This window comes from Pinus tabuliformis, chromosome 4_1 (assembly GCF_031772625.1).
Source record: "Pinus tabuliformis cultivar Carrire ecotype Pingquan chromosome 4_1, CPIR1, whole genome shotgun sequence".
NCBI lineage: Eukaryota > Viridiplantae > Streptophyta > Pinopsida > Pinales > Pinaceae > Pinus > Pinus tabuliformis.
In genome coordinates this window covers 808674837-808702686 of record NC_142303.1, presented here as the reverse complement: position 1 = coordinate 808702686, position 27850 = coordinate 808674837, and the positions used below count along the sequence as shown (strand labels likewise).

Here is a 27850-nt window from a genome sequence, read left to right as displayed (position 1 = left end):
TTAATAGATATATATTTCCAATCTCTTGCCATCTACTAGTTATGCCTTCTTGAGCTAGGCTCAAGCAATTAGTCAATCCAGACCATGCATATCCCTGCTTATTCTCCACATGCCTCTGGGTGGATCTCTCTATCCCTGTAGTGCCAGTAAAAGGGTTTGGGTACGGTAAGGGTTGCTAGCTATTTTTTTGAACCTTTGTATTTACATCTATTTTCGCTTGGCCTTACCCTACTCTCATCTCTATGTATTCTCAAATTAAACCAACTACATAATCGGAAACTTTGTTCTTGTGTGGTATCTCAAAATAGTTTTCAAACATAAAATTACAACATACTGTCACAAGGAGACTAATCATGGTTTAACAGATCAAACTTGACATCTTACATTAACAATTTCCTTTTACGTGATGCCAGTATTCTGCCCAGGACTTGGAACCATGCCTAAAGGGGTGTACTACATGATTGGGGATTTGAACAGCCAGTAAACTTAATTATAACTAATTATGAGAACAATATAGCATTGTTTATATACCAGATTGCTTAAATTAAATATTAACTTCCTGTATGAATTATAGTGCATTGATAGAAATAGAGGTAGTTTCCAACAAAAATCACCCAAAAAAGCAGCAAAAGTCATAGGAGACACTTATTTCACTTCTTCGGTGCTGGTCTTTGAAGACCTCCACCACCATCATCACTTCCACATTCATCCTCCTGCACCTCAAGAGTTGCAGGTACCACTCTGCCCCTGTTTCTTGAAATCTCTCTGATAGGAGTCTCTGCAGCCTTCTCAGAACAAGGAATCATAAGTGGATTGGTTCTGTGAGGCATCAACTCCTCACCACTTTCAACAACTTCCATCATCAACTTCCAGTCTTTAAAATCAAACTGAAAAACAAATTGGCTGTAAGAAGCTTCTCCAGATGCCATTTCTGTAGCTCTGGGAGCATTTTTGGGGACAACAAAATGTTTTCCATTTTCATCGACATTTATTTCAACTCTACCATCCTTTACTAGAAATGATAACGCAAAAATGTTTTCTACTATCTGGGAAGATGATATTCTATTTAGAACCAAATTCTCTAATTTAGCTTGCTTCTGTTTTCGCAAAATGTTAAATATGCTTGCCATATTCTTGTCTGTTTTTGATTTTTCATCGTCTGGGGACTCTTTCACTACTTCAGGTTGAGTACTTTCTATCGGCTTAGTCTATTTTCTCTGTACTATAGCTTTTCTTTGCTTGGGTTCATTAGCCATTGGTCCAAGCATAGTGCAAATTCCTACCACATGCTGGAAAATAGAAGCAGCTAAAAGCCCAATATTTCTCCATGATATTTGGGTTTGATCATCATTTCCTTCCAAATACCTACTTCCATATGGCTGGTCACTATAGTTTCTTAGAATATCACTACTAATAAAATCAACTGGAGTATCACCATCATTGTTTTGAGATCTGTTAACAATAGTGAGGAGTGTGGATGTGAGATCAAAGAGTGTATCAACATTTGTAGCTTTCTCATGAGGTCTCTAAACAAAATTGTGCAAGCTTTCCACTTTGCTAATTATAGCCTCAAATTTTCCAAATTCTGCTTTTAAAATATTTTCTCTCTCCTCAGCAATCAAAGTCTTGAGGGGATGATAATGGTACCTTAATATACAGTGTTGCACCATACTCTGATTGTTACCACTGCATGCAGTAGCATCTTCTTTCTCTCTCAGGGGATTACTGTGGCCTTGTTGTGATCTGTTTACCCCACGAGAGGAATCTTCCAGTGTTTGACTCAATGTTTATTCCTCTTTAACACTAGCTTGGGTACCAAGCCTTCTACCCATCATTTCTATCACCTGCTTTTGGAGTTGATAGAAATGAAAATATTCAACCAAAGCTAGAAGGAAGGGCTTGAAATTGAGATTTCTGATTGAAGAACTGCTATGAAATGGAAAGAGAGAAAGAAAAGATTTTCGTGTTGCATTGAAATGAGGGAGGGCAGGGAGTTGTGATTTCCCCTACCCTGAGAAGTTTGCTTTGTAATAAAAGAGGGATGAAGGCCCACTACAGTGGATATAAAGTCTCAAGACATACACATTTTCGAATGAAATGCGTAGGTGTAGTGTGCCAATTAAGTGTGAGGATTGGGAGAAGTGAAACATGTGGGAGAGTGGCCATATTATTGAAGAATTGTTTACATTGAGGAAGGACACCATTTGAATATGGTAATAATGTCAATTCTAACGTGGAGAGTTTCCAACACCACTTTCTCATCTACATGAGGGAGCTTACAATTTTTATATCTTTGTCTCAGTCCCATGGTGAATATATTAGTGTGAGGATCCACTGTTTCATGATCCATATGTTGGATGCTTTGCTGAACTTGAGCTTTATAAGGAAATCTCTTTAGATATCTAGAACGTCTCAGAAATTTATTTGAACAATTATTATCTTGCAACAGTGTTTATTGATGATAAATTGCTTGGTAATGTACACATGCATAGAAAAGTGTGACTGATGGCATGGACACTCGGCCTTTCGGGTCGAAATGGCCACATCTAAAGATAATATTTGGAATATCCTTTGAGCCTTTCTTTGAGATGGCATCCAAGAAGTTGGAGTGAAGACATCAAGGAACTGTATATTTTGACATATTCCCGCTGAATCACCAAACATGCAAGAGAAACTAAAACCAAGGGTTATATAAGTAATAGCCCCAACGCATGGGAAATCCAAGATTTTAGAGGAATATTTCCACATTTAATAATTGGATGAGGATGAATATTTCTGTTACACTATGTGTTGTTATTGATATGTTTGGACGTTTTGGGTGAACACTTGGCCCATCTTCAAGAACATCCAATAACATTCAAGTCAAAGACAAATTTAAAAGATCATTTATCAAATTAGTTGTCCAACTATGAGAGACAATCAAGTTTTGGAAGAGATACATCGTAGTACTATCAAAGCAGATCGTGGACCATGTTAGAAAATGGATCAAAAAGGTTTTTAGAATGTTTGCTAAAATTTGACATTTAGCATTGTCTTAACATTTTCTTATCAAATTTCATGGAGGCAAAAATTGACAGGAGAAACTTGCAATATAATGGCGGCCACTAGAATGAGAAACACAATGAATTAAAAAAATGGAATCTATTGCTATGATGACACATGGGAAGATACTTATTACTCTCAATGTGGTTGTACAGGAAAAATAGTTTTTCCTTTGAGTATAGTTGATGTATCATAATGTAGCGGTTGTTTCCTTGCTGCAATAAAACAAAAATATATCCATCTCAAGGTGAAAGAATAACACCAGTATATCTTCGAATGATATGGGCTATGTGTTGTGCTCAACAGCTAGGAAAGTCTCTATCAGTCATAGTGCGATGAAGTGATGGGTTCGGGTTACCGTGTCCGTGTTGTCAAAGTATATCAATACAAGTGATGAAAAAACATATGTTCAATTCCCTGGAACATATATTATTTTCATTACTCGTCGAGGATAAACCCACGATGATAGTTGAGAAACCTAAACAAAAGAAAATAAATATGTAGTTTATTTAAACAAATGTGGCATGAGCGGAAAACATATGCACCAAATTACAAAATGTGAAAGTCAAAGTTCTGTATAAAAGTTTTAAATTAAAAAAAATCAAACAGTTGCTAGGAATTTTAACGAATTCAAATTCCCAGCACTCATCCAATGGTCGTTCGAGGAGGGCCAAAGCCATACATCAATATGAAGAGATATATAAAAGCAAACATGGAATTTGAAGAAGGGATCCCTGATTTTTCATACCCAAATGTTGCCCGATTATTGAGCAAGGGCCTAACGAGTTAGTGAGGGTTTCCCTTTTCTTTTTGTTTCAATCTATTTTCATGCCTAGATTTTTGCTAATATGATGTCATTGGTGGACCTCAATATATGGCGACCACTGCATGCGGTAGCATCTTCATTCGCTCTAGGGGGCTCACTATGGCCTTGTTGTGATCCTTTTACCCCATGAGAGGAATCTTGCAGTGTCTGACTTGATGTTTCTTCCTATTTAACTCTATCTCGGGTACCAAGATTTCTACCCATCCCTTCTATCACCTGCTTTTGGAGTTAAGAGCAATGCAAAAATTCAACTAAAGCTAGAAGGAAGGGCTTGAAATCTATGTTACTAGAAACTAGAAAGGGGAAACGAAACGAGAAATGACAACGAGACGAGAAATGGAGTTTGGAGATTTCACATTCAAGAAATGAGGAGAGATAAAAACAAGACAAATATGAAACATACAACCAAGAATTTGTTTCACATTCAAGAAACGAGGAGAGAGAAAAAACAAGAAAAATATGAAACATAAAACCAAGCATTCATCATTAACATTCTCGAATACTATGGTTCATAGGTAGTTGCTCATAGGCTTTAGCTGCTCACATTGGCCATTCCTTAATACTTATAGTGATCAACAAAGCTTCCATTTCTCACATAAGCCATTCTTGAATACCCATGTTTGATCCTCTAGGCTGGAAAATACAGTAGTGAAGAAACAGTTGGCACCGAATTGAAGTTTGATTTAGCCTTTGCATTTTCCGGATGAGTACATGATCCCACATACATTGTATTTGAACTAGATATTAAATTGCTAGTTTGTGAGAAAAAAAATTAACTAAATTATTTAACTACTAATTTATAAATATATATATAAAATATCTATACACATTACTAATTTATAAAAGAGATTTGATCCCTTTAGGGTGTTGGTATATCCGAAATTAAGATGGATCTAGGCTAGTATATATTATTTACCATAATTATTGTTAAAGTGTATAATGGCTATCTCATATTTGTATTTGCATTGATTAGATTATTATTATATGTAGTCATGTTTTATATTAATTATTTTAATGCATCATATATATGGTTTTGTATAGTAAATTTATTTTTATGTTAAATTTTAATAGTTAAGTTTAGATATTCTTTCTTGATATTAGTTATTTTTTATTAATTTTCATTTTATTAGTTAAATATTATATATAAATATCACTTGTGGTTATAACATATCAAACCATTCATTTTTAGTTGTTAAATATGATTATGTTAAAATAACTTAAAAAAAAATCTTATCACCCATGGTTAGAACTTACCAAGCCATTCTTTTTTAGTCCCTAGATTTGTTTATGTTAACATAACTTTTGAAAAAATGTTATGGCCAATAGTTTTGTTATATTCCATGTTTTGTAATTTATATTCATTTAATTTGCTAGTTTTTGCACATGGTTTTGTTAGATTCCATGGTTCTATATTTAATATTTATTTAATTTATTAGTTTTTTCTCATCAACTTTCTTTCATAAATTAAAACAAGCGAGAGAGACCTTGAAGTCTTGAAAAGAAATGTCATAATCTAGTTCTAGGCCCCTCTTAATATATTTTTTGTTGTTAGAATTTTGTGCCAAGAGACCCTTTCCACCTGGGGAATATGTTATAATATTTGACAATTTAACTCAATCAAAATAAAACAAAATAAAATCAAATAAAAAAAATAAAAAACATAAAATTCTCCAGTGCATAGTTTTTTCTTGCCCATGGTTTTTTGCCATGGTTTTTGTCCATGGTATTTTTCTGCAATGTAGCCTATTCAAAGTCTAGATCCCATTTAACTATGGATCAAGCATTGAGAGGATCAAATCTCTTCACTTAAAGAGGTTTGGGAGAGAGAGAGAGAGAGAGAGAGAGAGAGAGAGAGAGAGATTTGAACTCTCTTGATGCTCGAGAGAGATATCTATGCTGGTTATTTATAAATGAAGAGGAGTATTTCTTGTAGTAGTACTGTTTTGTATTTAAAATTTATTAAATAATGGATTTCTATTTTGTATTTTGATTTTTGAGACTTGTTTATTTTTATAAATTTACAATTATTTCTATCACTATTTTTATGTAATTATGAAACTTTCCATATTTATCATAGTTGAAATTATGTTTGTATTATAGACATATTAATCAATAACTTGGTGCTCTTAAGCTTTATTATTGCAAATTACCTAACATAATCTCTCTTATCACCAATGAAAAAAGTATTTATGGGATAAAACTATTAATGGGATGGATAATAGATAATTCTTATTTTTATATATTAAATTAATGTCTTTGGTTGATGATATTTAATATTATAGATAGTCTAATAGTTGATAAAAGTTTATATAGGATGGTTTTATCAAAATCATTTTCCAATCATTTGAGAGGTTATAAACCAGACCAATGGCAAAAAAAAATATTGTGTCCCAATGTTTATATAAAATAATTAATTAACTAGAAAAAATAACTAAATTATTTAACTACTAATTTATAAAATATATATATATATATATATATATATATATATATATATATATATATATATATATATATATAATATATATATATATATATATATATATACATTTAAATTTATAATTTTATAAAAAATACACATTTTAAATATTAGATACAATCACTAAATCCACTTTTAAATAAAAGCAACACAAAAATAACAAAAAAAAAATTGTAAAAACTTAACCATACACTCCTACACATCAATCACTACAATTAAAAAAATAACATAACTTTAACTAATAAAATCCCTAAATAGTCAACGTTATTAAAGATATATTAAGAACTATTCCAAGGTGTTGTCACTACGGAGAACACCCAACCTATTTGCAACAAACCTGTTCCATTAGCACTTAAGCTATATATGGTTGACTTCTAACCATAGACTATGAAAATGCCTTCAAAAACTATCCAGAAAACCAATGCTTTTTATGATTTATGTCCATATCCAATCGGGAAGAGATCCATATTGCAAATGGACTAGATTAACGTTTTACATAAAATAGTTTCAAGAAACGAATGGTTTTTGGAAAATCCAGTTTACGAAAACTATGTTTTCCGCACTGTTCCATTTTTTATATGGTTTTTTCAGAAATGAAGACTTTCGTTTTGTTGATTTCTGATTAAGAACTGTCGTGAAATGGAAAGAGAGCAAGAAAATCTTTTTGTGTTGCATTGAAATGAGGAAGCGCAGGGAGTTACCTTAAGAAGTCTACATTGTTGTTTTTTCCGCTGTTTTCCTGGTGTTGTATACTACCAAACTACTATTTTTGTAATTTATGGTGTGGTATACTACCAAACTACTATAAGACTTCATCATATATTTAATATAAAGTTCATTGCCAGTATAGGAATTGTGGGGCTAGTTCATTTGAAGCTAAATTCTTAAAAAACAAAACCCAAATAACGTAATTTCAGGTGAAAAAGTTGGTAGATTGTTTGAAGCAATTGAAATTGAGGAAGGAATTAAAGGAGAGAAAGGGTACTTGTGCAAGTATTTGCTTGGGCTCTTGAAAGAAACCAAGGCTTCTGCTCCTTCCATCGTGGTCCACATTTTCCCAGCGAAAATAGATCCATGTTTTGTGAGAAAGCCATTGAAGAGATCCTCCTCAATCTGATTTCTCAACCCATCCAAATTCAACCATGAAACAATAACTTTTACAGCAACATTAATCAATTCTAAGAATGGTCATCCATATAGAAACCCTAAAAATTGATCCAATGACCTGTACCAGTTTCCATATAGCCACATATCATATTGAACTGTGCCCATGGTCTTTCCTTTTTTTTTCAACTACTCAACATACATTTCATGTGAAAATATAAAACAAATTTGCAAATCAATTCTAAGAATGGCCATCGATCTAGAAACCCTAAATATTGATCCAGTGACTTGTACTTGTTTCCATATAGCCACAGATCAGATTGTACTATGCCCACGGTCTTTCCTTTTTTCTTCAACTACTCAGCATTCATTTGAATACACTAAGGCGGGGAAGAAAACTTGTTCTGGTCTTTCCTTTTCTTTTCAACTACTCAATACTCATTCGAATACACTAAGGCGGGGAAGAAAATGCGACATAATGGTCTTTACTCTTTTTTCAACTACTCAACATTCATTCTAATACACTAAGGCGGGGAAGAAAACGCGGCAAACTGGTCTTTCTGTTTTTTTCAACTACTCAACATTCATTCAAATACAGTAAGGCGGGAAAGAAAAGGCCGCAGAAATTAAATTTTTAATTTGGATGATCATTAAATTTTTTAATTATAATTATTTATTTTTTTATAAATTTTAAAAACATTATATTTTATGAATATATCAAAATGTATGGAATGTATATTTTCTTAACTTATTGTATACTCATTTAAAAAAAAAATTATATTTTTTATTTTTCAAAATTACAAAATAATTAACCATGTTGTAAGTTGTAATTTTAAACAAATTCAGATTTGGATTTTATATAATTAAACAAAAAAACTATAAATATTTCAATTAATGTTTAATTATCTAATACTAATATTATAGGTTTCCATGTTATTTAAACAAATGAGATTTAGTTTTATAATTATTATATCAAACTTTAAAGCTAAAAATTAACTTTTAACAATGCAATCTTTTATAACCAATTTGGATGTAGTTATTGTTATGACAATAAAAAATGAATCTCATGAGTCAATTTGGTTGTAGCTCATTGTAATGGTAGTAAAAAATGAATCTCATGAGCATGGTCCCACCCACACATTGGTATAGTTCCACCTAAGGAACCATTGATCTTTCTCCATGAATCGGTAATATTGTACCAAGAAGCACCATAATGTATGGCATTTCTATTTCCCACAATTGAAAAAGCACCATAAATCCTTCTACATGAGCATTTTGCTTCCGTATTGTTGAACTAAACATGGCAAGACTTTCCTGTGGCAACAAGAATTTCCGAAACCCTCATCCCCCCTATCACAATATATCTTAGAATCCGTCATGTTGGAGTGTAGTATCCCTAGTAAGCATATAGGAGTGTAGGGGAACACAACCTCAAAGTCAATGGGAAGCCAAGGGGAAAGGTTTGTGCATCTAAGAGGGATACATCGATTACATAGATGTGGTCTTCTAAGCTTTTGCATTAATTCAATGTATATTTGAGGGGGAATTCAGCCATAAAAAATGCTTGACTGAATTTTCATACACAAGGGTTGATTCTACTTCGAATTTTTATACTTTGTGTTTACTCACTTTAATGTCATTACATATAACTAATAATTTGCAAGTCCTTGTCTCATTTGATCTCATTTTATTTCAATTATGAAGTGACTAAGCTGTGAACCCTAAATCCTCATAGCTAAGATTTACAAAGTATGCATTGCCTCATTTCCTCTCATTTTACTTCAGTTAAATGGAACAACTATGCCTTAGCCCCAAACCCACACAACTAAGCTTTGCACACTACAAAATCCTCTTTGTCCCTAGTATTGCACTTGGTTTAGATATACTTTCCTTAGAAGAGAAGCAATGTCTCACTAAATACCTTACATGTTAACTTATCATCTGATCCCATTACATTTTCCAAGCATTGAGGACATTAATAAAATTTCAAAATTCAATTTCACACTCATTTGATGTAATCACCGTGTTCCATCAGTTTCAGGTAAAGTCTACAAATAAATGCAAGTAATTATTTTGATTTTTTTCATTGATTCTAAATTAGCAAGTGAGAAAATTGCAGATGCATCTCTATTTTTAATGTACAATCATCCAAAAAAACTCATCAAATACTAAAGATAGGTTAAAACCTTGTTGGTATCCTCCAGAATAACACTACTTTCAAAAGTTGGGTTCAGATTTTACCACAAATGCAAGAACCAAAGTGAGAATCTTATTTTAATGTTTTTATAACATGATATATTATAAAAAATTGAAGAAGCACACAACACAAAAAAGTTTTGTATCTAGTATCATTCTAGATAGAGAAAAGTACTCATTAGGCTATTGATGACATGAGTGAGAATTTCTACCCACCTACTTTCAAAATCATCATGGACATTTAAATATTAAAAAATGAATTGATTAGGCTACCTATGACTAAATAAGAGTTATTCCCCACCTTTCCAAACTATCATGTACATTTAAGCTATCATATTTTATCAACATCATTTCTATGATGCAACACGTTACAACTTTCCATTATATTTATGCATTATATGAGTTGATTTACTTGTAAGGTGCATAAATTCCAAAATAATTGTCTAAATACCCATGTTTCCACTAAATTAATTGCTTAAGTAAGAGACACATTCTATTGTAGGAAGCATGCATCAATCAAACACTGCTCTACTCATAGTTTACAAACCCAACCAATTTTTCATACACAAACACATTCAAGACTAATCCACAATAACAAACAATGCTCAAAACAATATTCTTCATCAAACATCTACCAATGCATAAACAATGAGGAGACAAGAGACACATAGAATATGTGATCAACCAGGGCCAAAACCTCTCCAACATGAGAGGAAAACCCAAATGAGATCTTCTTCTTATATAGACTTCAATTGATGAATACCAAGACCATGGCCTAGACCCTTGACTCAATGACCTCTCCAAGACCAAGTCACAAGCCTCCTTGATTCAACTTCCTTATTTTTCCTTGAGTCAACGATGATTAGGCTTCTTCCTTCAATAACTCGACTATCCTTCAAATTCCAGTTCCATGGATCAGATATGTAGTTCTTGGCCCTCTTGTATAAACCCTAGAACGTGTTGTTGGCCAACCTTTTGAACCTTGATCTTCTTCACTTGGATGGTATGAACTCTTATTATAATTCGTGTGTAACCTTACTTATCTTCATCCTTGATTTGACTTCTTGGACAACAACAAGATCTTTGAACTTTTCTGTAGTAGATAGTTCTTCCTTCCTTCACACATGTGGATCTATTAGCCCTAAAATAGACCCATAAACAACACCAAAATCTTCTCTCTTTGTTTCCTTCTCTTGGTTGGTTATCTTCACACTTCTTATTACAGACTTACTTAACCAAATTTGCTTGTCCACAAATGGAGGAGGATCTGCCCTATATATAGTGTTTTTCCATCAAAAACACATGCTAGGAAGTGTTAAGGAGTGCTAGGGGAACACAAGGGAGCAATAGGTGAAAATAATGCATGCAAATGAATGATTAAGAAATTGTGACAAGAAGTTTTAGTGAGTTCCAAGTGTGCTAAGGAGGGAGTGATAAAGTATGCTAGGTAGTGTTAAGGCATATTAGAAGGTAGGGAAACATGCTAAGATGTGTCAGGTGCTAGGGTGTGCCAATGCATGCCACGGAGTGTTATGGAGTGCTAGGGAAACATAAGGGAGCACTAGGTTCAAATGCATGGAAATGAATGACTAAGAGTGTGCAACAAGGAGTGTCAGCGAGTTTTAGGCGTGCTAAGGAGGGGATGACAAGGTATGTTAGGTGGTGCCAAGAAATGCTAGAGTGTTAGGGAGATATGCCAGGGTATGCCAATGCGCGTCAGGGTGTGCCAATGCATGTCAAGGAGTGTTAGGGAGTGTGACATAAACACAAAGGAAAACTAGTTCAAAATGCATGGAAATGAACAAATAAGAGTGTATGATAGGGAGTGTAAGTGAATTCCAAGTGTGCTTAGGAGGGAGTGACAAAGTTATATGCTAGGTAGGTCCAAGGCATGCAAGAGTGCCATGACATGTCAAGGAGTGGTACAGTATGATAGGGAGTGCTAAAGCATGCCATGGCATGCAAGGAATGCCAACATGTGTCACATAGTGCCAAGGGATTGTTAGACATGCTAGGTGCTATGCCATGTCAAGATGTAAACTATGTTGCTTAGTTGTTTTATGGCCATGGTTAGACATCAGCCTTGATTTCATAACTTCTTAAGTGAGATGAGCTAAGATTGGGCATGAGTCGCCTATGATGAGTTATAGTCCATTCTTAGGTGAACAAGGGATAGTATAGTTGTCGTAACTATAACTTGGTCAAGATGTTGTAGTTGAGGTAGGACTTGGTTGGTTCCCAAGTCTTAAAACCAATAAGGGTAGTTATGAGGACATGATAGCTAAGGAGTGCTAGGGCATGCCAAGGAATGAAAAGGCATGATAACACATGCCAGACAATGTCAATGGATGTTGAGGAGTGTTGGGGAGTGTGAGGGCATCACAAGGGAGAACTAGGTCAGAGTGCATGGAAACAAACGAATAAGAGTGTCTTCAAAGTGTCCCAAGGATGAAGTGTATTAGGATAATTTCATAATAGGACTTGCAATAGGTAAGCCTACGATTATGATAAGGGGATGGAAAAAGCAATTTTAGAAAAAGGAATACTTTTGTCTAGGGACAACACTATTGTTTCAATGACTTGGTTGGGTTCCAAAGTCACAAAAATGCTAAGGCTATCTATGAGGGCATGACAACTAGGGAGTGCCAAGGTGTGAAAGGAATGTCAGGAAGTGATAAAACATGCTAGAAAGTTCCAATGCATGTTAGTCATTCCATGACATGCCAAGTGCTAAGGCATGCCAAGAGGTGTTAGGTGCTAGGGTGTGGCGCCAACACATCCTAGGGAGTGCCAGGGAAAGAAAAGGGAGGACTAGTTTTAGTTACATGTAAATGAATGAATAAGAGTGTGTGATAGGGAGTGTTAGCAAGTTCTGGGTGTGCTAAGGAGGCATTGACTAGGTATGTTAGATAGTGTCAAGGAAACACAAGGAAGGACTAGTTTCAATTGCATGGAAATGAATGAATAATAGTGTATGATAGGGAGTATTAGAAAGTTATAGGTGTGCTAAGGAGGCATCTCTAGACAAATTTTGGGAGGGTTTGGAGAAAATTTTGTGTTTTGTTGCAGACTTGCAATTTTTTGTCTAGCAGTACAGCGAGCTCACGCTTTGCTTCTTCCTAGGAGCTCCAAATGATGTAAAATTAACATTTTTGGAAATCTTATGACCCCTTATCAAACCCAATTTGCCCACTTTCCTGGTTTGTGGCTCAAGTTTTGAGAAATTCGCAAAAAATATGCCAAAAATCACCTTTATGCCCCTCTCTTTCCATTTCGTTGCGCACATGGAGACACCTTGGGAGAATGGCCATATCACAACAAAAAATTGGTCATTTTGAGTGAAACAATACTCTAAAGACATGTACACTCTCCTAGATTTCCAGAAAAGGCTTCCAATTTGGATTTGGACTTCAGAAAGGCACTCAAAAATGGCCTCCAACAGCTCGCTGTACACTTGGAAATTTCTAATATTTTTTTTAAATTTTCACTGTGTAATTTTTTGTAATTCCTAGTTTGACTCTGGTAAAAGTCAAAAGCGTGAAATAGATGAATGTGAGGGGTAAAAGTAAATGTAAATAATGGGTGTTTAGTATTTATAATTTGTTTTGATGTAAATTTGACCTCATTTATGAGAGAGGTTGGAGTCAAAGTTAATTGTAGAAGTTGTTTCTAACTTCCCTAGACATTAGGGTTTGGTTAGAACACCTCATGGAATAGTTCCTAGAGTCATTGATTCAAACCCTAATAGTGGGGACATGTTGTTTTGGTCTTTATGTATCAGTTTCTCAGTGATAGAATGGGTTGGATTTCAGAGGGGAGAACTATTGTAGCTTGTACTTGGACATTTTATGGAAATCAAAGGACACAATTCGCAACTATTATCTAGGAATTCATGTGCAGTAAGTTTGTGATGTTATTTTTTCTCTGTTGTAGCTTTATATGGAAGATATTAATCTTCTGTTTCCATTCATCAATAATCAATGGTTTTCCTTACATTTTATAAACAAAATTCTTTGCATAAAGCTCTGTTTTGATGGAAAAATCATTATGTGTTACTTTATTTCTTGCTTAATGAATTCATGTTTCATGCTCATTAATACCTTTCTCTTCTTCTAAAAACTACACTACGCCGAAAAACCCTAAGATCCATCACAAAAGTAATGCTACCTTTCTCCTTTTTGTATTTTTTGTTGTAACCCTTTGATCCTTTGACTTAGCTACATGGTTTTTCTCCCTTATCCAGCAACAAACCCTAAATTTTCCAAAACCACTTGAACCTAGCTATCTAGCCTAAAATCCTTTACATTCCAGTCATCTCTTTGTTGTGATTTCATAGAGAGAGCCCTCTCTGGTTTGGTAGGACTAGCTACCAAACTAAAATCTTGGTCTATGATTACCTCCGTCGATCTCCTCATCGGCCTGGGACATTGTGGAGGATAATAGAGGGCATGAAAACTAGTGAGTTCCAAGGTGTTCTAGTGAATGTAATGTTCCTAAGTCATGGAAAAATGTAATTCTAGTTGTAAGGTCATGACTGCCAAGGCGTGTTAGGGAATTATAGGGCATGCTAACATGTGCCAGATAGTACGAAGACATCTTAAACAAGATAAGATGTTCCAAGTGCGAAGGCATGCCAAGATGTACAAGGGTGTGACAATGCATGCCAGGGACTGTGAAGGGAACAAAAGGGAGGAAAAAGTTAAACTACAAATAAATGAGCACATAATAGGGTTAATAAGTCATCAATTTACTTTTTCCATGAGGTTCATGCTAGGAAAACCAACACTAGGTGGAAATAGGTGCCAAGTGTCAATGCATTCTAAGTGCTAAATCTTCCTCCGTTTCTTCTCATCTAGTTTCCAATAATTGATCTCAAATAACTTTAATATTAAACCATTCCAAATCATACCAAGTCATCTCAATGCGTGCCAAACATGCTAATACTTGCCAAGTGCCAACACATGCCAAGTGCCAATGTGCATCAAGGAGTGTGATGCATGCTATGAAGTGGAAGAGCATATCGAAGAGTGATAAGGTGTGCTAAAGAGTATGAATGCATGCTGAGGAGTGTTAGGGAGTACTAGAACAACACAAGGGAGCACTAGGTCAAAATGCATGGAAGTGAACGAATATAAGGGTGCGTCGGGGAGTGTTAATGAGCTAGCTATCATTCCAAGGAGGGAGTGACAAGGTATGTTAATCATGGGTAAGGCAGGCCAGGTAATTTCAGGGAATGTCAAGAAGTGCTAGAGTGTGCTAGGTATTTTCAGGGTGTGTTAGCATGTGCTAAATAGTGCCAAGGCATTCCAGGTGCTAAGTGTTAGAAAATTATATATTACGGAGCAATGGAACACATAAAATATTGCAGAAATATAAACACAGAGAACGCATAAAACAAGAGAGACACAGATATACGTGGTTCACCCAGTTTGGGCTACGTCCACCTCGAACAACCAGTCCTTCCTTTCTATTATCCAGCAAAATGAAGCAGCGGTGGAGTTGCTACAATCATTCTCCAAGTGGGAGATTGTTGTGTGTGGAGCATGATTGTTTAGAGGTCTTTGTTTCAGCTGGATGTATACCCCAGGAAGTTTGTACACCCCTCCACGCGGGGGGGTGCGGGGGGGACTTGTCCCCCCGCGGGGGTTGGGGGGCCGATCACCCCCGGCTGTGGGGTCCGGGGGCCAGCGGTCCCCCAGCGGGGGCTCAGGGGTAGCGCCCCTGAAACTAAAAACAGATGTAAAATTGCCTTGTAAAAGTATAGTAATTTCTAGTCAATCTAGGCCGTTCATTAGGCGGATGATCTGACGGTAGAACTTATGTTTAGTTTAGGGTTTTTTGCCCTAGAAGGCAACCCCTCTTTTTTGTATGAGGGCATTGTATTTGAGGCTGAGATAATAGATGTGTATTCTGTGAGCGAGAAATAGAGAGGTGAGACTGTGAGAGAAAACAGAGGATGTTACAGTGGATCTGCTGTAGGTTGTGTCTCTTCATTTTGCTGGATAATAGAAAGGAAGGACTGGCTGTTCGGGGTGGACGTAGCCCAAACTGGGTGAACCATGTATATCTGTGTCTCTCTTGTTTTATGCGTTTTCTGTGTTTATATTTCTGCAATATTTTATGTGTTCCATTGCTTCGTAATATATAATTTTCTAACAACTGGTATCGGAGCTGAAGGTCTATTTGGCTGATAAACTCGTAGGAAAGAAGGGTTCCTCGTTCGAGTGGGAGAAATGGCGGAAGATGGTAAGTTTAGGGTCGAGAAATTTAACGGCCAAAACTTCTCGCTATGGAAGATGCAGATGGAAGATTATCTGTATCAGAAAGATATGTACCTACCATTGAGCGGAAAAACAAAGAAGTCGACGGCTATGACAGATGAAGAATGGAACCTTCTTGATAGAAAGGCACTCGGAACAATATGGTTGTGCCTCGCTGCGCTAGTCGCCTTCAACATTTTGAAGGAAACAACGACGGAGGGTTTGATTCAGGCATTGTCGAAACTATATGAAAAACACTTGGCCTCAAACAAGGTATTTCTTATGAAACGGTTATTTAATATGAAGATGTCAGAAGGTGGATCTGTTGCAGATCATTTAAATGATTTTAATACAATTACAAGTCAGTTAAGTTCTGTAGGGGTAAACTTTGAAGATGAAGTTAGAGCTCTATTATTCTTGTGCTCATTGCCAGAAAGTTGGAATGGTTTAGTAATGGCCATTAGTAACTCTGTCTCTAGATCTAGTACTTTAAAGTTTGATGATGTTGTCGGTGCTATCCTTAGCGAGGAAATGCGACGAAAAAGCTCTGGTGAGACATCGGGTAATGCTTTGAGTGCAGAGTCTAGGGGAAGAAAAATGGAAAGAGGAAAGAGCTCAGGATATCACAGTAAATCAAGGAAAGGTAGATCCAAGTCCAGATCGGGGATAGTATGCTGGAAATGCGGAAAGAAAGGACACCTAAAGAAAGACTATAGATCTCAGAAGGGAAAAGAAGGAGATGCACAGCAAGAAAACAATCATGAAGCAAATGTAATAGGTGAGGTGTTACAAGATGCTTTGATTCTTTCTTTTGAAAATATTACTGATTCCTGGGTGGTAGATTCAGGGGCCTCATTCCATGCCACACCTGATAAGAAATACTTTCATGACTATGTTCAAGGAGATTTTGGACAAGTTCGTTTGCGTGATGATAAACCCTGTAAAATTGTTGGAATGGGTAAGGTTCTTGTAAAATAGCAGAATGGAAACCAATGGCTACTAAAGGAGGTAAGGCATGTTCCAGATCTAAAGAAAAATCTGATTTCAACAGGGCAGTTAGGCGGTGAAGGTTGTGTGACAACTTTCATAGATAAAGCTTGGAAGGTCACCAAAGGAGCCTTGGCAATAGCAAAAGGCGAAAATGTTGGTACATTGTATTTATGTAATGGTATTTCTAACTCTGTTAATGCTTTAACTTCCAAAGGAGCAGATGCAGCATTATGGCATCATAGGCTCGGACACGAGTGAAAAGAGGATGAAGATTCTTCACTCAAGGAATTTGTTGCCGGGTTTAAAGAATGTTGATTTGGACTTCTGTGAAAATTGCATTTATGGAAAACATAAGAGAGTCAGATTTCTCAGAGTTGGGAAAGAAAATAAGAGCGAAAAATTAGAGCTTGTGCATACAGATGTATGGGGACCTGCTCAGGTATTATCTCTCGGTGGCTCTCGTTATTATGTTACCTTTATTGATGATGCAACTAGAAAAACTTGGATTTATTGTATTAAGAATAAATCTGATGTATTTGATACTTTCAAGAAATGGAAAGCTTTGGTTGAGATTGAGACAGGAAAGAAATTGAAGTGTCTTAGATCAGACAATGGAGGTGAATATTGCAGCAAAGAGTTTAATAGGTACTGTTTAGAGCATGGAATTCGCAAGAGAAGACAGTTCCAAGAACATGGTGTGTCAGAAAGGATGAACAGAACAATCATGGAGCGTGCAAGGTGCATGAGATTGCATGCAGGATTGCCTTTATAGTTTTGGGTAGATGTTGTAGATACTGCTATTTATCTAATAAACATAGGGCCTTCAAGTTCCTTGGATGGTGGTGTTCCAGAGGAAGCATGGACAGGTAAAAAGGTAAACTACTCCTTTTTAAAGCCTTTTGGTTGTGAGGTATTTGTCCATATTGATAAAGAAAATAGAACAAAGCTTGAGGAAAAGTCAAAGAAATGTACCTTTATTGGATATGGTGTTAATGATTTTGGTTATCGCTTAGATGATTATGAAAATCACAAAATCATTAGGAGCAGAGATGTAATATTCAATGAAAAGGTCTTGTATAAGAATCAGTTGCAGGAAAAGAAGCAAGAAAAACAAAACAAGGAATATGCAGTTCTTGACGAAATCACTGAAAAAGTAAAGGTGCTTGAAAATAATAATAATCAACAACCACAACAACAACAACCACCACAACAGCAACAGGCACCCCAAACACCTGAAAGTGGTGTTAAAAGATCTACCAGGATAAGTAGACCCCCTGAACGATACTCTCCTTCATTATATTATTTATTGTTGACTGATTTTGGTGAACCCGAATGTTATGAAGAAGCAATGTAGGTTGAAAGCAAGAAGAAGTGGGAGCTAGCCATGGAAGAAGAGATGGACTCCTTAATGCATAACTAGACTTGGGACTTAGTCAGGTTGCCTGCAGGAAAAACTACTTTGAAGAATAAATGGGTTTACAGGTTGAAGGAATAAGATGGAGGAAAACAGAGGTACAAAGCTAGACTTGTGGTGAAGGGATTTGCACAGAAGAAAGGTATTGATTTTGATAAAATATTTTCTCCTGTTGTTAAAATGACTTCAATCAAAACTATTTTAAGTCTAGTAGCAGCTGAAGATTTGCACCTTCATTAGTTAGATGTAAAGACAACCTTTCTCCATGGGGATTTGGAGGAAGAGATATATATGCAACAGCCACAAGGATATGAGGTGAAAGGGAAGGAGAAACTAGTGTGCAGGTTGAAGAAGAGCTTGTATGGCTTAAAACAGGCTCCAAGGCAGTGGTATCTAAATTTTGACAAGTTTATGTCTGAACAAGGTTATACTAGACGCCACTCTGATCATTGTGTTTATCTGAAAAAGCAAAATGATGGCAGCTATATTATATTGTTATTGTATGTAGATGACATGCTTGTTGAAGGGTCTAACATGTAGGAAATAAATGTGCTCAAAATAAAATTGGCAAATTCATTTGCAATGAAGGATTTGGGAGCTGCAAAACAAATCCTTGGTATGAGAATCACTAGAGACAGGAAAAATCGCAAATTAACATTGTCTCAGAATGAGTACATACAAAAAGTGTTGAAAAGATTTAATATGCACAATGCAAAACCAGTTAGTACACCTTTTGCTAGCTATTTCAAACTTAGTAAGGAAATGTGCCCAAAGACCCAAGAAGACATGGATTATATGTCTAAAGTTCCATATGCATCAGCAGTTAGAAGCTTAATGTATGCAATGGTCTGCACAAGACCTGACATTGCACATGCAGTGGGAGTTGTAAGCAGGTACATGAACAATCTAGGAAAGGAACATTGGATGGCAGTGAAATGGATTATCAGATATTTGAAAGGTACCACAAATCAAGCATTATGCTTTGGTGGTTCAAACATTTCTCTATAGGGATATGTTGATGCAGATATGGCAGGTGACAGAGATAACAGGAGGAGCACTACAGGATATGTATTTACTGTTGGTGGAATAGCTGTCAGTTGGGTTTCAAAAATCCAAAGTGTTGTTGCGCTTTCAACAACAGAAGCAGAATATGTTGCTGCTACAGAGGCTAGTAAAGAAATAATTTGGTTACAAAGGTTTATGGGTGAATTGGGTAAGGAGCATGATATGGGCACGTTATACAGTGATAGCCAAAGTTCCATTCATCTTGCAAAGAACTCAGCATTTCATTCTAGGACTAAACACATACAACTCAAGTACCATTTCATACGATCAGTGTTGGAAGATGGAGAGTTGAAGTTGGAAAAGATACACACTAGCCAGAATCTTGCAGATATGCTAACAAAAGTTGTAATCAGGGAGAAACTGAGAATATGCTAAGTTTCAATTGGTCTTCAAGGATGACGATGAAGATGAGAAACAGCCAGGTCCAAAGAGGAGTCATTGTCCAACAAATGAAGCAGCGGTGGAGTTGCTACAATCATTCTCCAAGTGGGAGATTATTGTGTGTGGAGCATGATTGTTCAGAGGTATTTGTTTCAGTCGGATGTATACCCCAAGAAGTTTGTACACCCCTCCATGCGGGGGGGTGCGGGAGGGACTTGTCCCCTCCGCGGGGGTCCGGGGGGGGCGATCCCCCTCGGCTGGGGGGTCTGCGGGCCAGCGGTCCCCCGGTGGGGGCTCAGGGGCTACGCCCCCGAAGCTAAAAACAGATGTAAAATTGCCTTGTAAAAGTATAGTAATTTCTAGTCAATCTGGGCCGTTCATTAGGCAGATGATCTGATGGTAGAACTTATGTTTAGTTTAGGGTTTTTTTCCCTAGAGGGCAACCCCTCTTTTTTGTATGAGGGCATTGTATTTGAGGCTGAGATAATAGATGTGTATTTTGTGAGCGAGAAACAGAGAGGTGAGACTGTGAGAGAAAACAAAGGATATTACAGCGGATCTACTGTAGGTTGTGTCTCTTCATTTTGCTGGATAATAGAAGGGAAGGACTGGCTGTTCGGGGTGGACATAGCCCAAACTGGGTGAACCACGTATATCTGTGTCTCTCTTGTTTTATGCATTTTCTGTGTTTATATTTCTGCAATATTTTATGTGTTCCATTGCTCTGTAATATATAATTTTCTAACACTAAGACATGCTAGGATGTGCATGGTGCCATAGTATGCCAATATGTGTCAAGGAGTTTCAAGGCAACAAAAGGAATAAACAACCTAAAATGCAAGGAAATGAAGACAGAAGAGGATTAATAAGTCGGGACTTTATCTTTTTCAAAAGGGGCATGCTAGGCACACTTATAATATGTTCCAATACATGCCAAGTGCCAATGTGTGCCAAGTTCTAATGTTTTTCAATGCAATATTTTGCCAAGGTGTTCCAGGGCATGCCAACACATGATAGGGGAGTGCTATGCTATTCTAGTGCATGCCAACATGTGCTTGGGCATCCTACTCATGGCAAGCTGTTCTAGGTACAAATACGTTCCAAGACATGCGAGGTGCCAAGGAATGTTAGTGTACTATTCCAAAGCATGTTACGGTGTGCCATGAGTGTTGAGGAGTGCTAGGTCTCTCTCATTAATAGAATTGATAAAGCTTGATTATGTATTAAATAATATAGTTCCTACACACACTAGTGGAACTTTATTTAAAGGAAATTTGCTAGATAATAAGCCTAATAGAGATGAATCATGTGTTGACTCATAGGAAAACAATATTCTTATGACATGAGGGAAATGATACACACTAATTAATTCTTAACAAATTGAATGACTATTATAACCACTATGACCTTGGAGACATAATAAAAAAGACTCCACAACAATGGTCTTAAATCCTTATCTTTTGACAAAAAATATAGTAACAAGTACATAGCTTCATCAAAAACTCATTGGAATGATCAATGATGATGAACATTTTTTGACTGTCACCAAATGTAACCAAAAAGAGCATTGGTGAGGTTCAATAAAATATCGTCACTAGAAGTGTCACCAAAAAGAGAATTAGTGATGGGCCTTTAACGACCCTAACCAAAAGTGTCATTGAAAAAGGATTTGGTGACAAACCTTAAAGGACCATCACTTTATACACTTACAACAATGATTTTTTAAAGATCGTCACCATATCCGACATTGGTGATGGACCTTAAAGGTCCATCATAGGCAAGAAGCGTCATAAAAAACTTATTGGAATGATCAATGATGACGAACATTTATTGACCATCACCAAAAGTAACCAAAAATATCATTGGTGATGGTCATTAAAATATCGTCACTAGAATTGTCACCAAAGATAGAATTAGTGATGGGAATTTAACGACCCTCACCAAAAGTGTCACCAAATAGAGAATTAGTGACGAGCCTTTAACGACCCTCACCAAAACTGTCATTGAAAATGGTGTTGGTGACAAACCTTAAACTACCATCACTATATACAATTACAACAACGTTTTTTTAAAGACCGTCACCATATGTCACATTGGTGACGGACCTTTAAGGTCCGTCATAGGCATGACCATCGCCAATGACCTTTTTCCTTGTAGTGAATGACCGTTATAACTTGAATTTTATGTGTCAAAATTGATCATTGACTCAAATAAATGGCTTTTGCAGGAGAGAAATTGCCGAAAATGGTGGATTGGAAGGAAAGAGAACATGAAGAGGTTGACACCCAGGCATTGAATGATCCAAATTTCCTTGAGGCTTTCAGGGCTCCTCAAATTTTTCCTTACATCAGGGATGCAGGCCCAGCCTGAGCTGCTTCGATACTTGATAAGCCTTTGGGACATCAATCACGAGATTTTTCTCATTAGGGACCAGGAGCTGTAGTTGACAACTTCAGATATCTACTTCATCATTGGATTGTCTCGCAGAGGTGAGCCAGTGAACTTGTATGGGTCACGTCTGATCGGGGTAAGCATATCTTCCCTGCTTGCCGAACACTGTCCTGAGGCCCTAAAATCTAAGAGTGGGAAGATAGAGATTTCCAGTGTACGGGATCTGACATTGAGGGTGCTTCTGTTGACTATCAACAGAGTGGCGGAGTCCCAGGCAGAACATGAGACTAACAAGTCGAAGTTCCTTTATGCTATTGACTGCACAACTCCTATGATCTTCAACTGCGCAGAGGCCATGAAGATGAACATCAAGCGCTAGTTTTCCAAGGCCAAGGTGGGGAATCTAAAGCAATTTGGCTTTGGATCAGTACCTGTGACCTTTTTTCTGGAATGAGTTCCACTTTTCTAGTATCAGTTGACTGAGTTCAATCCTCCTGCACCACACGATCCGCAAGTGGCCTGCTGAGGTTGTCTGATGCCTAGGATCACTAGGGGTCAACATATGTCATACCGACCAGCATTCTTCTCATGGTTACGATGACAAAAGATCATCATGGAGGACTGGCCATATAGCAGCACTAATTTCAATGGAGAACTAGATATGCCCTTACCAGATGGAGAGGACTTCGATGACAAAGGTAAAAAATCAAATTTTTGATTTTGATGTTTTTGAATTGTTTTTGGCATATCCATGCTTATAACATTTCTCTTATCTATGCAAATGTTCGACTAGAGTGGCCAACTGAGATGTCCCGGATAGCCAAGCGCATCCCTCATCCTATTGATGTTGTCACCCCTTATCTGGAAGGGAGTGATAACGAGGAGGAGATCATGAGGAACCTCGAGGTGTTGACTCATGGTATCCCAGATTATACTCGAACAAGAGACATGCCTCAACAATACAAGAGGCACACAGTGGGAGTCTCAGATCGAATCTGTTGACTGCTGTCACACTAGTTGTCTCGTGCTATCATGACCACCATGTTGAGCTGTTCCTAGGTCCATCACTTACATATTTTTTGAGGCCTGTGTGCCACGAATGTACGAGGCCTGTGAGCCGCTGATGTTATTATAGACACACATTATTTTTTGGGTTCTAATGTATCAAAAATTCTCACATATATGTATGTGTGTGTGTGTGTGTGTGTGTGTTGTATTGTCCTGTCTATTATGGTACAAATGGTTTGTCTTATCTTTTCCATGTTTCGTAAATGTCTATCCAACACGTAATTAGCTAATGCATCTATCAATGTATTCATGCGTCAAGGAATATGATGATATGTAATATAATCAAAATGTCTTTCCAATAGATGGATACAAAGATACATTCATAATATTTGAGGGTTCTTGATGGAATATTTCCCGTTGAGTTGAAGGATGACAAGATGTGAATCCAGGTTGGCAATCGATTCCCTGATACCTAGGGTGATGGCTTCTGACAATAATTCGATAACCACATTGTATTCAGCAATGTCGTTGGTTGTACGACCTAGGTAGATACCTTGAAGGTTAATCAACTCACCGTTAGGGTTATAGATAGCCCATGCCGTGGATGATAGGTTCTGGGTACTTCGGAAAGCACCATCGGTGAAACCAACGTGAGGAGTTGCGGACATCTACAAAGCAAGTAAAGCATAGTAAACATGAAAGCTGTTTGAAAACTATCACACAAAACCACGTTGTACAAAAATGAATCACACACTGATGTAAATAAATAACCATGCAAGATGACCTAAGCATAGTACTTTTTGAGGTAAAGCCCGTTTCGGAGCTTATTAATAGGATTTCCTTCATAATCAATAAGATCATAGGCTCCTTTCTACAAAACATGTTTTACAATATAGGGCCCATGCAACACAGGTTCAAACTTGCCTACCCCTAGCTTATCATTAGCTTGGTCGTATAGCAGGATCAAATCACCCTCAGAGAAATCGCGAGGGGAGACCGACTGGTCGAAATGGGATTTGACCTATTCTTTTGTGCTTCGATGACTAAGGCAGCGAGACGGCGAGTCTTGTCCAGTCGTTCTAAATATAAGAGGCATTCCTCTTGAGGTGATGTTTCGGGGAGGAGTTCAACATCTAACTTGAGTGAAGGAATCTCACACTCAATCGGCAATGTTGATTCCAGACCATAGACCAGTTGGAATGGTGTGAAACCGGTTGCGTCTTTGGTTGAAGTTTGGTAGGCCCACAGAGCTGAAACAAGCATGAGATGCCAATTTGACTTGTGCATCCCAATAGTACGCTGAAGCATGGTGACCAAAACCTTGTTCACAGCTTTAACTTGGATGTTGGCCTGAGGTTAATATGGGGTTGAGCCATCATGGTGCAAGCTCAATGTAGATGTTAGTTCTTCCATCATGTAATCTCTGAAATGGGAGCCATGGTCTGTGGCAATGGCTTGGGGTACGCCGAACGTAGAAATAACATAGTTAAAAAGGAATTGAGCCACCGTCTTACCATCTACAGAATATGTAGGCATCGCTTCGGCTCATTTGGTAAAATAATCCACAATAATCATAATATAGCCATGCCCCCGGTTGAACAAGGTTACATGTCATATAATCGATGCCCCATTTGGCAAAGGGGCCAACGGTAATAATGGGGTGTAGGTGAGTGGGTGGGGCGCACATATTGTGTTGGTAAATTTGGCATTCGTGACACTTGCGGACAACAAGAATGTAGTCTTTGAAGATAGACAACCAAAAATAACTAGCGCGAAGGATTTTCTGAGTTGTAGCTTAACCATACATATGAATGCCACATGCCCCAGAGTGGCAATCATTGGGAGCTCTCTCAACTTCCTTGATCGCGAGGCATTGGCGAAGAATAGAATTGACACTGACATGGTATAAAGTATCGCCAATAATACGGTAGGGTAGGGAATCATGCCGAATCCTCTGACGATCATCCTTGGTCAACACGGACCAGAATGTGCAGGTTTGGAGATACATGATGATATCACCATACCATGGATTCAGGGTGCTAATCAGGAAAAGGGTGGCATCTGGAAGCTATTCATATGCACCAATAGAGAGAGCTTTGGAGGGAAGGGAACAAATCAATTAAGCGAAAACAAGTGACTTCTTACATTTGGTCGTAGTGAAGACAAAATCAAATTCTTCCAGGATAATGATCCATTTAGAATACTTTCCCCCCAGCAACTGACGAGTCAGGATATAGGTCATAGGGTTGCATTCAGAAATCACTGTAGTTGTACATAAAAGAATATAGTGCCGCAAATGTTGAACAGCCTGAATGGTAGCCAAAGCCAACTTCTCTACATGTGCATAACGCGTTTTAGTGTAGAGGAGATTCTAACTAAGGTAGTAGATCACATGTTCACCACCTTCATCGTCGTCTTGAACCAACACCATAGCAAGAGTGCTAGGGGTTGCGGCTAGGTAAAGGAAGTAATATCGATAATAGTCCGGTGGATGCAATAGAGGATCATTTATGACGACGGCCTTAAGATCATCAAAATATTTATGGGCCACCTCATCCCATGCAAAGGGCATTCCTTGTTTGAGAAACCGGGTAAATCCTATAGCTAGCTCGAGATAGTTGGGTATAAAACAGCGGAGAAAGTTAGCCTTTCCTTGTAGGCTCTGGAGTTGGTGAAGAAAAGATGGAGGGGGTAGATTTACAATGGCTTCGACTTTTAGCAGATCCATGCTAATGCCGTCCTTGGAAACGATGAAGCCAAGGAGTCATCCTGATTCCACGCAGAAAACATGTTTGTGTGGATTTAACCTAATGTTATACTGTCTACAGCATAGAAAAATCTATCGAAGATGGTCTGGGTGATCTTGGATCTTACGAGAATGGGCAGGAAGGTCATCCAAGTAAGGCTGGAAAATGTTGCGAATATCATGAAACACATAGGACATTTCCCATTGAAATGTGGCTCTAGTATTTTTTAGGCCAAAAGGGAGCTTCTTGTACACGAATGTACCCCATGGGTAGATAAAGGTTGTCTTTTCTTGGTCAGCCGGTGCTATGTTAATCTGGTTATAACCAGAAAAACTGTCCATAAAGGAAAATATCTCTCTCCCTGCACATTCATCAATGATTTGATCAATGAAGGGAGTAGGATAGTTATCTTTAGGATAGGAACAATTAAGATCTCGATAATCCATGAAAACGCGGATCGTACCTTGTCTTTTAGTCACCCGAACAATATTGGATACCTAGTTTGTAAGGGGGATGGAGTAAATAAACCCAGCTTTGAGAAGCTTTTCGACTTCACCCTTAATAGCAGCGGCATTCCTAGGGTGCACCAGGCGAAGCCATTGGCGAACGGGCTTCATGTGTGGATACGTTGGTATTTCATCGCTAGAAGAAAATATGTCATTAGTGAGGGTCATGCCTGTGACGGACCTTAAAGGTCCATCACCAATGTGACATATGGTGATGGTATTTAAAAAAACGTTGTTTTAAGTGTATATAGTGATGGATGTTTAAGGTTTGTCAGCAAAGCCATTTTCAATGACACTTTTGGTGAGGGTTGTTAAAGGCTCGTCACTAATTCTCTCTTTGGTGACAGTTTTGGTGAGGGTCATTAAATTCCCATCACTAATTCTCTCTTTGGTGACACTTCTAGTGACGATATTTTATTGACCATCACCAATGATATTTTTGGTTACTTTTGGTGATGGTCAATAAATGTTTGTCATCATTGATCATTCCAGTGAGTTTTTTATGACACTTCATGCCTGTGACGGACCTTTAAGATCCGTCACCAATGTCAGATATGGTGATGGTCTTTAAAAAATCATTGTTGTAAGTGTATACAATGATGGTCCTTTAAGGTTTGTCACCAAAACCATTTTCAATGACACTTTTGGTGAGGGTTGTTAAAGGTCCGTCACTAACTTTCTCTTTGGTGACACTTTTGGTGAGGGTCGTTAAAGGCCCGTCACTAACTTTCTCTTTGGTGACACTTTTGGTGAGGGTCGTTAAAGGCCCATCACTAATTCTGTTTTTGGTGACACTTCTAGTGACGATATTTTATTGAACCTCACCAATGCTCTTTTTGGTTACACTTGGTGACGGTCAAAGAATGTTCATCATCATTGATCATTCCAATGAGTTTTTGATGAAGCTATGTACTTGTTACTATATTTTTTGTCAAAAGATAAGGATTTAAGACCATTGTTGTGGAGTCTTTTTTATTATGTCTCCAAGGTCATAGTGGTTATAATAGTCAGTCAATTTATTAAGAATTAATTAGTGTGTATCATTTCCCTCAAGTCATAAGAATATAGTTTTCTTATGAGTCAACACATGATTCATCTCTATTAGGTTTATTATCTAGCAAATTTCATTTAAATAAAGTTCCACTAATTTGTGTAGGAACTATATTATTTAATACATAACCAAGCTCTATCAATTCTATTAATGAGAGAGACCTAGCACTCCTCAACACTCATGGCACACCTTAACATGCTTTGGAACAGTACACTAACATTCCTTGGCACGTCGCATGTCTTGGAACATCTTTGTAACTAGAACATATTGCCATGAGTAGGATGCCCAAGCACATGTTGGCATGCCCTAGCATAGCATAGCACTCCCCTATCATGTGTTGGCATACCCTAGAACGCCTTGGAAAAATATTGCATTGAAAAACATTAGAAC

The 27850-nt window shown here is 37.3% G+C and overlaps 1 pseudogene; it reads right to left on the bottom strand.

Annotated features, from left to right (window-relative positions):
* Positions 1 to 650: 650 nt before the first annotated feature.
* The window catches only part of LOC149178693 (non-structural maintenance of chromosomes element 4 homolog A pseudogene), a 43779-nt pseudogene continuing 16579 nt past the window's right edge, over positions 651 to 27850 (bottom strand).